This window comes from Mobula birostris, chromosome 11 (genome assembly GCF_030028105.1).
Source record: "Mobula birostris isolate sMobBir1 chromosome 11, sMobBir1.hap1, whole genome shotgun sequence".
Lineage (NCBI taxonomy): Eukaryota > Metazoa > Chordata > Chondrichthyes > Myliobatiformes > Myliobatidae > Mobula > Mobula birostris.
The window spans coordinates 3,550,743-3,563,026 of NC_092380.1; the positions used below are offsets into that span (position 1 = coordinate 3,550,743).

At 45.9% G+C, this 12,284-nt stretch overlaps 1 protein-coding gene across 1 annotated transcript in view; it reads left to right on the top strand.

Annotated features, from left to right (window-relative positions):
* The first annotated feature begins 4,661 nt into the window (after window positions 1-4,661).
* The window catches only part of LOC140204749 (interleukin-2 receptor subunit beta-like), an 82,382-nt gene continuing 74,759 nt past the window's right edge, over window positions 4,662-12,284 (top strand). Inside the window, exon 1 of the mRNA XM_072271505.1 lies at window positions 4,662-4,742. The gene's annotated coding sequence lies outside the window, so the exon portion shown is untranslated. The remainder of the gene's footprint in view (window positions 4,743-12,284) is intronic.

Here is a 12,284-nt window from a genome sequence, read left to right on the forward strand (position 1 = left end):
ACATCACTGGCCTTACGAATAAGTTTGTTGATTCTGTTGGTGTCTGCTACCCTCAGCCTGCTGCCCCAGCACGCAACAGCAAACATGATAGCACTGGCCACCACAGACTCGTAGAACATCCTCAGCATCGTCCGGCAGATGTTAAAGGACCTCAGTCTCCTTAGGAAATAGAGGCGGCTCTGACCCTTCTTGTAGACAGCCTCAGTGTTCCTTGACCAGTCCAGTTTATTGTCAATTCGTATCCCCAGGTATTTGTAATCCTCCACCATGTCCAGACTGACTCCCTGGATGGAAACAGGGGTCACCCAGTACCTTAGCTCTCCTCAGGTCTACCACCAGCTCCTTAGTCTTTTTCACATTAAGCTGCAGATAATTCTGCTCACATCATGTGACAAAGTTTCCTACCGTAGCCCTGTACTCAGCCTCATCTCCCTTGCTGATGCATCCAACTATGGCAGAGTCATCCGAAAACTTCTGAAGATGACAAGACTCTGTGCAGTAGTTGAAGTCCGAGGTGTAAATGGTGAAGAGAAAGGGAGAGGACAATGGACCATGGAAGAAAGGAAGGAGAAGAGGAACCAGAGGGAAGTGGTGGGCTAGTGAGAAGAAGAGAAGAGGTGAGAGGTAACCAGAATGGGGAATGGGAAAAAAAAGGCAGAGGGAGGGGCAGCCATTATTGGAAGTTGGAGTAATTGATGTTCATGCCATCAGGTTGGAGGCTACCCAGACTGAATATAAGGTGTTGTTCCTCCAACTTGAGTTTAGCCTCATCATGATAGTAGAGGAGGCCATGGACAGACATGTCAGAATGGGAATGGGAAGTCGAATTGAAGTGGGTGGACTCTGAATGATCATCACCCATTACCATCAGGTGGAGGTATAGAAGCCAGAAGTCCCTCACCAACAGGTTCAGTAACAGCTACCTTCCTGCAATCATCAGCTTCCTGAAATGGCATGCGCAAACATGAGCCTACCACAGTAAAGCAATACTACAGACCATCTCTTCCACCATCATGGACTTGTCTCTGATTGGCTCTTTATTTTTGCATTAATGTCTGGTTTTAGCCGTCTTCTTTTTCTCTTCATTGTCTTGTTAGGGCCCCATGGAAGTGTGGCAGTTAGCGCGATGCTATTACAGCTTGGGATGTTCCAGAGTTCAGAGTTCAGAGTTCAATTCCAGCGTCCTCTATAAGAAGTCTTTATGTCCTCCCCGTGGAATGCGCGAGTTTCCTCCCTCAGTTCAAACACATCCCGGGCAGGTTAGCTAGTTATTGTAAATTGTCCCGTGATCCGGGTGGGATAAAATCAGGGCTGTGGGCTTGCTGGGGTGGTGCAGCTTGAAGGGTCCAGAGGTTTTACTTTGTGCTACATTGCTCAAAAAATGGAAAAATAATTTAGGCATAATTTAGATTATAGAGTCATAGAGTCCTACAGCCTAGAAACAGACCATTCGACCCAACAAGTCCATGCCGAACAAGATGCCTCAATCAATCTAGTCTTTTGGACCCTACTGGAGGCAACTGCTGAAATTGCCAGGGCCTCAGCAGAGATATGTAAAACATCCTTAGCGACAGGAGAGGTACCAGAGGACTGGAGGATAACCAAGTTGTCCTGCAGCTTAAAAAGGCTTTAAACATGAACCTGGAAATTATAGGCTGGTGAGGCTGACGTCAGTGGTGGGAAGGTTCCTGGACAGACATGGACCGATTACAGGTAGTCAGCTTGACTTTGTGCACGATAGCTCATGTCTAATCAATCTTATGGAGTTTCTCAGGGACGTTATCAGGGAAGTAGATGGAGGCAAGGCAGTGTATGTTGTCTACACGGACATCAATATGGTCCCTGCTGCGTGGGAGGCTGGTCAGGAAGTTTCAGGATGAGGGAGTAAATTGGATTAGACATTGGCTTTGTGGGAGAAGCCAGAGAGTGGTAGTGGGGGGTTGCCTCTCTGACTAGAGGCCTGTGACTAGTGAAGTGCCGCAGGGATCAGCGCTGGGTCCGATGTTATTTGTCATCCATATCAACAATCTGAATGATTGTAGGTGACATCAAGATTGGGGACAGTGAGGAAGATTATTGTGGTTTGCAGAAGGAATGGCAGATGGATTTAAGGCAGACAAGTGGAAGGTTTTGTACTTTGATAGGACCAACCAGGGTAGGTCTTACACAGTGAACAGAAAGGCACTGAGAAGTGTGGTAGAACAAAGGTATCTGGGAATACTGGTACATAATTCGTTGAAATTGACGTCACAGGTAAAGAAAGCTTTTGGCACATTGGTCTTCATAAATCAATGTATTGAGTACAGGAAACAACAGGAATTCTGCAGATGCTAGAAATTCAAGCAACACACATCAAAGTTGCTGGTGAACACAGCAGGCCAGGCAGCATCTCTAGGAAGAGGTACAGTCGACGTTTCAGGCCGAGACCCTTCGACTAGTCCTGACGAAGTGTCTTGGCCTGAAACGTCAACTGTACCTCTTCCTAGAGATACTGCCTGGCCTGCTGCGTTCACCAACAACTTTGATGTGTGTTGTTTATTGAGTACAGGAGATGGGATCTTATTGAAGTTGTATAAGGCATTGGTGAGGCCTCATTTGGATTCTTGTGTGCAGGTTTGGTCACCTACCTACAGGAAAGATGTAAACAAGGTTGAAAGAGTACAGAGAAAATTCACAAGGATGTTGCTGGATCTGGAGGACCTGAGTTATAAGGTAAGATTGAATAGGTTAGGACTGTATTCCTTGGAATGTAGAAGATTGAGGGGAATTCTGATAGAGGTATACAAAATTATGAGGGGTATAGTTTGGCTAAACTTCAAGCAGGCTTTTCCCGTTGTGTTTGGGTGGGGCTACAACCAGAGGTCATGAGTTAAGGGTGAAAGGTGAGAAATTTAAGGGGAACATGAGGGAAAACTTCTTCACCCAGAGGGTCATGATACTGTGGAATGAGATGCCAACACAAATGGTGCATGCAAGCTCGATTTCAACATTTTAGTGAAGTTTGGATAGAGACTTGGATTGTGGGGATATGGAGGGCTATGGTCTCAGTGCAGGTTAATGGGAATAGGAAGTTTAAATGGTTTAGGCATGGATTAGATAGGCCAAAGGGCCTGATTCTGTGCTGTACTTCACTATGACTCAACTTGCCAAAATTTGGCCCATAACCTTCCAAGTCAGGAGTTCCCAACCTGGATCCCTTGCTTACTGGCATTGGTCCATGGCATAAAAAAGGTTGGGAACCCTTCTTGTAAACCTTTCCGACATACATCTCTGTCCAGCAGTCTTTTATAGGTTGTTATTGTACCTACCTCAACCACTTCCTCTGGCAGCTCATTGCACATTGACACCACCCATAGTGTGTAAAAAATATTTGTCCCCAGAGTTTCTATTGAGTCGCTCCCTGGAATTGAAGCCCGGTCAATGGCACCGTATTAGCATTACGCTAATTGTGCCATCGCTTTTTTGATGTTCCTAACGCGGGAGATGAAAAATGAGAGTGGATCTTATAGAAATGTATAAAATTATGGAAGAGAATGGAGGCAGCAAGGTTTTTTTTTACTGATTGGTGAGACGAAATTAGGGGACACAGCCTCAGGATTTGGGGGAATAGATTTAGGATGGAAATGAGAAGGATGTTTTTCCAGAGAATAGTTAAACTGTGGAATTCTCTGCCCAGGAAAGGGTAGAGGCTGCCTGATCAGATATGTTTCAAAAGTTCAAAGTGAATTTTATTACCAAGGTACATATATGTCACCACATACAACCCCGAGTTTCATTTTCCTGTGGGCATACTCAGCAAGACTATAGAATAACAGGATCAATGAAAGATCAACCAGAGTGCAGAAGACAACAAACTGTGCAAATGCAAATATAAGTAAATAGCAATAAATAACGAGAATATGAGCTAATGAGATAAAGTGTCCTTAAAGTGAGATCATTGGTTGTGGAAACACTTCAATGATGGGCAAGTGAGTGTAATTATCCCTTTTGTTCAAGAGCCTGATGGTTGAGGAGAAGTAACTCATTATTATATTTAAGACACAGTTAGGTTTTTACATAGCAGGGGGATTTATGGATTATAGGAAAAAGCAGGTACATGCCCTGATCAGCCATGATCTTATTGAATGGTGGACCAGGCTCAACGGGCAAGATGGCCGACACCCGCTCCTATTTCTTGTGTCCTTCTAACAGGTTCTGTGTGCCTATGATGAAGATCTAACAGATGCTGTGAATCTAACAAATTGCTGGAAATACTCAGTTGTTCTGGCAGCTTCTGTGGAGAGAGAATATCACCCTGTATACCATATGATAGCAACACAGTCCTCATAAGGACTGGAGAGGAAGGGGAGAAGAAGCCTATCTTGTTATACTGGCTTCTGCCTCTTTCCTTTTCAGCCCATTGACTGTTTAGTCTCCCCCATAGACACTGCCTGACCTGCTGAGTTCCTCCATTTTCTAGTGTGTGTTCTGTCAAAAGGAAATGCTACCTTTCACCTCCCTGATCAGCGCAGTACCACCTACAAACGATTTTTAGCCACTCCATCCACAATGCTTTTACTACACATCTCTGTCATACGGGAGGTGGCTTCTCTGAGAGACACCACAGACTGAGGTTATGCGCTCTCTGCCTGACATCCTGTGAGGCTTCTGTCTGAGTTGCCTCAGGTCTCAGGCAGTACTCAGTTCATCCTCTGCCTCCTGTCACACGCCTTGCTGCTGGGTCCGCTGACGAGTTCCAGGAGGTGACTATGCATTTCTCCTTTTGTTTGCTTAACACAGGCTGCATTTCTGAAAGCTGCTTGCCGTGTCGCAGAGGTGTAGCTGGAGAGTCAGATGCCGAGCTGACAGCCACTGAAGCTTGCTTGCTTGTCGGTGTGGGTCATTAATAACTGCGTGGGTATAATTTGTAGATGTGTTTCTAATGAAGGTAGCGGTTACAGTTGGTCCTCAGCTACATGCTCAAGACCTATCAGATGTTTATGTTATTCCTCTCATATACTGTTAATTTTTTTTTAACTTATAGCATCATTTATGTCCTGTCCTGCACTGTTACTGCAGCACATCAGACACTTACAATTGATTAATCGTTGATTATTAGGTGCACCTGTACACACACACGGGCAGGTCTGAGGTGTGGGATGCACAGACTGTCCCAGGACTGGAGAAGGATGTGTCTGACAACTGATCTAGCACATCATTGCTGAGCTGGTGTGCTCCTGCCCGCATTCACGTAGCACAGTGCCCTCGTACACTGTTGGAAGGGGCTCCTTCTCCAGATGCCTTTGCTCAGTCCTCGACCAGGAGTATCTGGGCATCTGCGGTAGAGTGCCTCCTCTGGGCGCCCAACGTTGATGGTGGGGGTGATGCCAAAGATCTGAAGTAAAATCAGAAAATGCTGGAGACACTCCCCATAGATGCTGCCTGACTTGTTGATTTCCTCCAACATTTTATGTGTCCCTTTGGATAGATAGACAGACTGGCAGGCAGGTATAAAGATAGATAGATAGATAGACAGATGCGAGATTCTGCAGATGCAGATGCAGAGAAAGAGAAACATGCAAAAAACACTGGAGGTACTCAGCAGGTCAGTCCTGATGAAGGGTCTCAGGTAAAATGTCGACTCGTTAGTTCTCTCCATAGATCCTGCCTGACCTGCTCAGTCCCTCCACCATTTTGTGTATGCTCCTTTAGCTGGATAGATAGATAAACAGACCACACTCACAACACGCTGGAGGAACTCAGCAGGTCGGGCAGCATCTGTGGAAAAGATCGGTCGACGTTTCAGGCCGGAACCCTTCGTCAGGACAAAGTATTTTGTGTTTAGATAAACAGACAGGCAGGCATATAGACATGAAGACAGACAGACAGACGGATGGATGGATAGATAGATAGATAGATAGAGACAGACAGACAGACACAAGCGTTTCTGCAGATGCTGGGAATCCAGAGAAGCACCCACAAAATGCTGGAGGAACTCAACAGGTCAGGAGCTGATGAAGGGTCTCTGCTGAAATATCAACAGTTTATTCCTCTCCAAAGATGCTGCCTGACCTGCTGAGTTCCTCCAGCATTTTTGCGTGTGTTTCTTTAGACCAGGGGTTCCCAACCTGTGGTCCACTGGTCCCTTGCTTAATGGTATTGGTTCAAAGCATAAAGAAGGTTGGGAACCCCTGTTTTACATGGATAGACAGACAGAGAGACGGGCATGCAGGCAGACATAGAGACAGAGAGGTACTGTAAGTATCTGGTGCGATAGAGGAATAGAGAGATAGTGTTCATGGGCTGTTCAGAAATCTGATGGCAGAGGGTAAGAAGCTATTCCTAAAACACTGGTTCTTCAGGCGTTTGTTCCCAGCATCTCCTGGATCATTTGACCTTGTCCCAAATCCCCTTTGACTTCCAGCTGGGGACAGGCTGACAAGCTTATCCTCGAAGGGCAATCAGATTCAGATCCGGACCAGTTTAGTGTCCGGTACACCGCGGTGCGGTGAAATTCCTTGCTCGCATGAAACTCGCAGAGTGCGCTGTGTGCACGGTGATAGTAAATATGGTGACAAGTGCAGAAGAGCAGAATCGTGTGAAAATTGTACTAAAGACCGACGAGTTGCAGAGTCAAAATGGAAACATGACAGTAGTGGAAAGACAAGAAGGAGTAGATTGACGAGACCAAGGGCCACTGGGAAGGGGACGTGGAAAAGGCAAATGGTTCAGGAGCCCAATAGCAATCAGGGAGAAGCTGTCCCTTATCAATCCATCCCAGTACTGATTGGTCTTCCGAGGGAAACTTCCAATCAATCAGCGCGCCGCATTTTCTGGACGTATTTCAGCTGACTACGCAAACTGAAACTGACACAGGAGTTTGCAGTGTTGTGAAATATTAAAACATAGTTATAAAAAAACCCCGTTGGAAGCAAATGCAACCACAACAATGTCCTGACGAACCACAGTGCACACCAGAAGATCCGGTAAATTAGTAATTTTTCTTCTAAATTGAATGAAAGGGGTTATAACTTTTTAACAGCTTGTTGGCTGGATGTAATTCTGACCCAGATTTAGCTTCTTGTCTCGGCTGCCTGGATCCTGACTTTAACCTGAGGCCAAACTAGAGCATAGAACAGAGCCTACTACAGCAAAGTGCAGGCCCTTCAGCCCATCGTGTTGTGCCAGCCTTATAACCTACTCCAAGACCAGTCGAACCCTTCCCTGCTACATAACCCTCCATTTTTCTTTCATCCATCTGATTGAACATCCTGAGCAACACACACAAAATACTCAAGGAACTCAGCAGGTCAGGCAGCATCTATGGAAATGAATATACACTTTCAGGTCGAGACCTTCACTGAGACTGAAAGGGAAGGGAGGAAGATACCTGAATAAAATAAGGTGGGGGGGGTGGGGGAGGAGGCTACCTTTAAGGTGATAGGTGAAGCCAGGTGTGTGGGAAAGGCAAAGGGCTGGAGGACGAGGAATCCGATTGGAGAGGAGCGTGGATTACGGGAGAAAGGGAAGGAGGACAGGAACCAGAGGGAGATGATAGCAGGTGAGAATACAAGGAGGCTAACTAGATGGAATATGAGGTATTCTGATGAAGGGTCTCAGCCCGAAACGTCCACTGTACTTCTTCCTAGAGATGCTGCCTGGCCTGCTGCGTTCACCAGCAACTTTTATGTGTGTTGCTTGAAATTCCAGCACCTGCAGACTTCATCATGTTTGCATTTTCATATTCTGCTTGACATGTTGAGTTCCTCCATGTTGTGTGTAGCTCTGGATTTTCAGAATCTCTTGTGATAATGAGATCCAGAAAGCCATCACAGCCTGGGCTTCTCTAGGGGGTAATTCATTGGAAAGGAGCTGGGAGAGAGTCTCAGATTTACGCTTTGCACTTCTGGCCTCAAATACTCGATATTCATTCAAAGTTCAAAGTAATTTTAAAATCAAAGTGAATATATGTCACCATATACAACCCTGAGATTTATTTTCTTGTTCAATACGCAGTAGCTCTATTGAATAATAACCATAACAGAATCGATGAAAATTGATCGCTGAACTAGAGTGCAAAAGACAACAAACTGCGCAAAAACAAATATATATTGCTTATTTATTTATTATTAGTATGAGATGAAGAGTCCTTGAAAGTGAGTCCATTGGTTGTGGGAACATTTCAATGATGGGGCAAGTGAGTGAAGTTATCCCCTTTGGTTCAAGAGCCTGATGGTTGACGGGTAATAACTGTTCCTGAAGCTGGTGGTGCGAGTCCTGAGGCTCCTGTACCTTCTTCCTGATGGCAGCAGCGAGAAGAGAGCACGGCCTGGGTGGTGGGGGTCTCTGATGATAGACGCAGCTTTCCTGTGACAGCGTTTCATGTAGATGTGCTGAATGGTGAGGAGGGCTTTACAATGATGGCTAGGCCATATCTACTATTTTTTTTGCGGGATATTCTGTTCAAGGACATCGTTATTTCCAAGCCAGACTGTGGTGCAGGCAGTCAATATACTCTCCAGTACACATGTATAGACGTTTGTTAAAGTGCCCTTCCTTACTTAGAGGCCCAAAGGCACAGCTACCCAATTCCCTGAAAGTGGAGACTCAGGTATATAGAGGGTGAAGAAGTCATGTTACAGGTTCTCCAGTCATGGTAAGACAGCACTTTGTGAGCAACTCCGGTGACCCGGGAAAAGCCAGGATGTCACTAAACTGAAGAGTCACACAAAAGATTCTCGAGCTGTTACTGGCAGTAGAGATCTTGAGTTTGAATGAAAACCTGGATAGGTCGGAGTGTAGGAGGCTGAGGGATGAACATATAGAGGTGTATAAATTCATAGGGGAGGGCATAGATAATCACAGTCTTTAACCCAGGGCGGGGGAGGGGTGGGAGTCTAAAACTAGAAGACACTGGTATAAGGTGAGAAGGGAAAGAAAGATTTCAAGGAGACCTGAGAGGCAGGTTTTTCAAAGTTCAGAGTTCAAAGTAAATTTTATTCATGTCACCAAAAATACATTCATGTCACCATATACAACCCTGAGACTCATTTTCCTGTGGGCTTACTCAGCAAATCTGTACAATATTAACTGTAACAGGATCAATGAAAGATCAACCAGAGCGCAGAAGACAACAAACTGTGCAAATGCAAATAGAAATAAATAGAAATAAATAATGAGAACGAGATAATGAGATAAAGAGTCCCTAAAGTGAGATCACTGGTTGTGGGAACATCTCAATGGATGGGCAAGTGAGTGTAGTTATCCCCTTTTGTTCAAGAGCCTGATGGTTGAGGGGTAGTAACTGTTCTTGAACCTGGTGGTGTGAGTCCTGAGACTCCTGTACCTTCTACCCAATGGCAGCAGTGAGAAAAGAGCATGACCTGGGTGTGGGAATCTCTGATGATGGATGCTGCTTTCCTATGACAGCGTTTCATGTAGATGTGCTCAATGGTTGGAAGGGCTTTACCCATGATATACTGGGCTGAATCCACTACCTTTTGTAGGATTTTTCGTTGAAAAGCACGGGTGTTTCCATCCCAGCCATGAGGAGGCCACTAAGCAAAAGAGAACTAATCTTAAACGTGCCAAAGCAACAAGGTAACTGAAGGCTAGGAGTAAGACTGGCTGGTTCAATGAGGGAAAATGGGTTATGGATGACAGCTGGGTTTAAATAGGCTGCAGGTGATGAGCTGGAAACGAGTGGCAGGTAGCTCCAGTTAGCTGGGCGGAGACTGGGAGATGCCTACCTGTGCAGGATTGACAGGTGTGTAAAATTATAAGGGGCGTAGACAGGTTGAAAACACACTGTCATTTTCCAAGGGTTGGGGAATCCAGAACCAGAGGGTTTGAAATGAGGGGGAAAAGACCAGAGGGGCAATTTTCATACAAAGGGTGGTCTGCAGATGAAACGAGGAAGATGTTGAGGCAGGTACGTTAACAACACTTAAAAGACATTTGGAGAGCTACATGATAGGAAAGAGCAAAAAAAGATTATGGATCAAAGACAGGCAAATAGGACCAGCTTTGGCGGTCATCTTGGCCAGCATGGGTGAGTTGGGCCGAATAGCCTGTTCTTGTGCTACAAGGCTCTAGTTCTAGCACTCTAATTGCCAACATTTTGGGTCGAAACCCTGCATGAGCACCAAGAGTGGAGATGGGTGACGATCAGTATGAAGAGGAAGAGGGGGCTGTGATGAGGCAGGAGGTGATTGGTGGACTGAGGAGGGGTGAAAGGTGTTGGGCAGGTCGAGGAAGGGAGAGCAGTGAGTCAGCAGACAGAAAGGAACATGGGAGGCAGATGGAGCAAGTTGGAATGGAGGGGGCAGGACGGAGGTTGGAGACAACTGCTGGGGGAGGGGGAGAGAAGTTCAAAATGCAAAGTAAGTTTATTATCAAAGTAGATATAGTGTATATCTCCATACACAATCCTGAGATTCCTTTCCTTGCAGGTGTTCACAATACATACAAGAAACACAGCAGAATCAACAAAACACTGCACCCATCAGGATGGACAAACAACCCGCGTGTAAAATACAACAAACCGTGCAAATACAAAGCTAGAAAAACTCAAAATAAAAACAAATAATAATAATCAATATGTAATAGGCAAATGTGTTTACGAGTCCTTGAAAATTTGCCTATTGCTTGTGGGAACAGTTCAGCGGCTGTGAAGGCCAAGTCATTGAGTGTATGTAAAGTGGAAGTTGATGGATTCTCAATTAGTCAGGGCATCAAAGGTTATGGCAAGAAGGCAGGAGAATGGGATTGAGAGGGATAGTAAATCAGCCATGATGGAATGGCAGAGCAGACTTGATAGGCTGTTCCTATGTCTTGTGGTCTTACCATCTTCAGTGATGTGACAAATGTAGCTGAGTGAGGTTATCTCCTCTGGTTCAGGAGCCGGATGGTTGAAGGGTAATAACTGTTCCTGAACCTGGTGGTGTTGGGACTTTTGGGTCCTGCACCTTTGTCCTGATGATAGCAGTGAGGAGAGAGCATGGCCTGGGTGGTGGGGGTCTCTGATGATGATAAGCCTCTAGGTTGTGGGCACGTGGCCAAGTGGTTAAGGCATTGGACTCGCGATCTGAAGGTCATGAGTTCGATCCCCAGCCAAGGCAGTGTGTTGTGTCCTTGAGCAAGGCAATTAATCACACAGTGCTCTGCGACGACACTGGTGCCAAGCTGAATTGGCCTTTGCCCTTCCCTTGGACAACGTCGGTGTCGTGGAGAGGGGAGACTTGCAGTAGGGGCCAAATGCAAGTCTTCCATACAACCTTGCCCAGGCCTGTGCCCTGGAGAGTGAAGACTTTCCAGGCACAGATCCATGGTCTCGCAAGACTAACAGTTGCCTTAAGGTTGTGAGAACAGTTCAGAGTTGAGGTGAGGGAAGTTATCCCCTCTGGTTCAGGAAGGAGCCTGATGGTTGAGGCGTAATAACTGTTCTTGACCCTGAGGCTCCTGTACCTCCTTGCTGATGGCAACTGTGAGAAGAGAGCACGGCCTGGATGGTGGGAGAAGCAGGAATACCAGGACCTACCAGAGTTGGATGCCAATAAAGCATAATCTAGCCAGGATAGAGCAGAAGTGGTAGGGAGAAAGAACTACCAAAATGCTAAGATCTCCAAGGGTCTAATGCTGGGGGAGATCCCAGAGGCTGGGATGGTGGGAGAGGACATCCATGGAGCAACCAGAAAGCAAGGGTGACATTTTATAACTGAAGACAGTAGAATACAACAGAGATATCAGTAAGATTGAAGGAGTACAGAGAAAATTTACAAAGATGATGCCGGGACTTGAGGGTCTGAGTTATAGAGAAAGGTTGTATAGGTAAGAGTTTTATTTCCCGGAGTGTAGGAGAGTGAGGGGAGATCTGATAGAGGCATACAAAATTATGAGGGGTATAGACAGGGTAAATGCTAGCAGCTTTTTTTTTAAACTGAGGTTGGATGAGACGAGAGCTAGAGGTCATAGGTTATGTGTGAAAGGTGAAATGTTTAAGGGGAACCTGAGGAGGAACTTTTCTCAGAGGGTGGTGCGAGTGTGGAACGAGCTGCCAGTGGCAGTGATGGATGCGGGTTCCATTTCCATATTTAGGAAAGATTTGGATAGCTACATGGATGGGAAGGGCATGGAGGGCTATGGACTGCGTGCGGATCAACAGGACTAGGCCGAGTAACAAGCTTGGCACGGACTAGATGGGCTGAAGGGCCTGTTTCTGTGCTGTGGTGGTCTATGAATCTTTGACTTCAATACAGAGTCGTTTTCCCTAAGCAAGAACTGGAGGGTAGAGGTTGAAGGTGAGA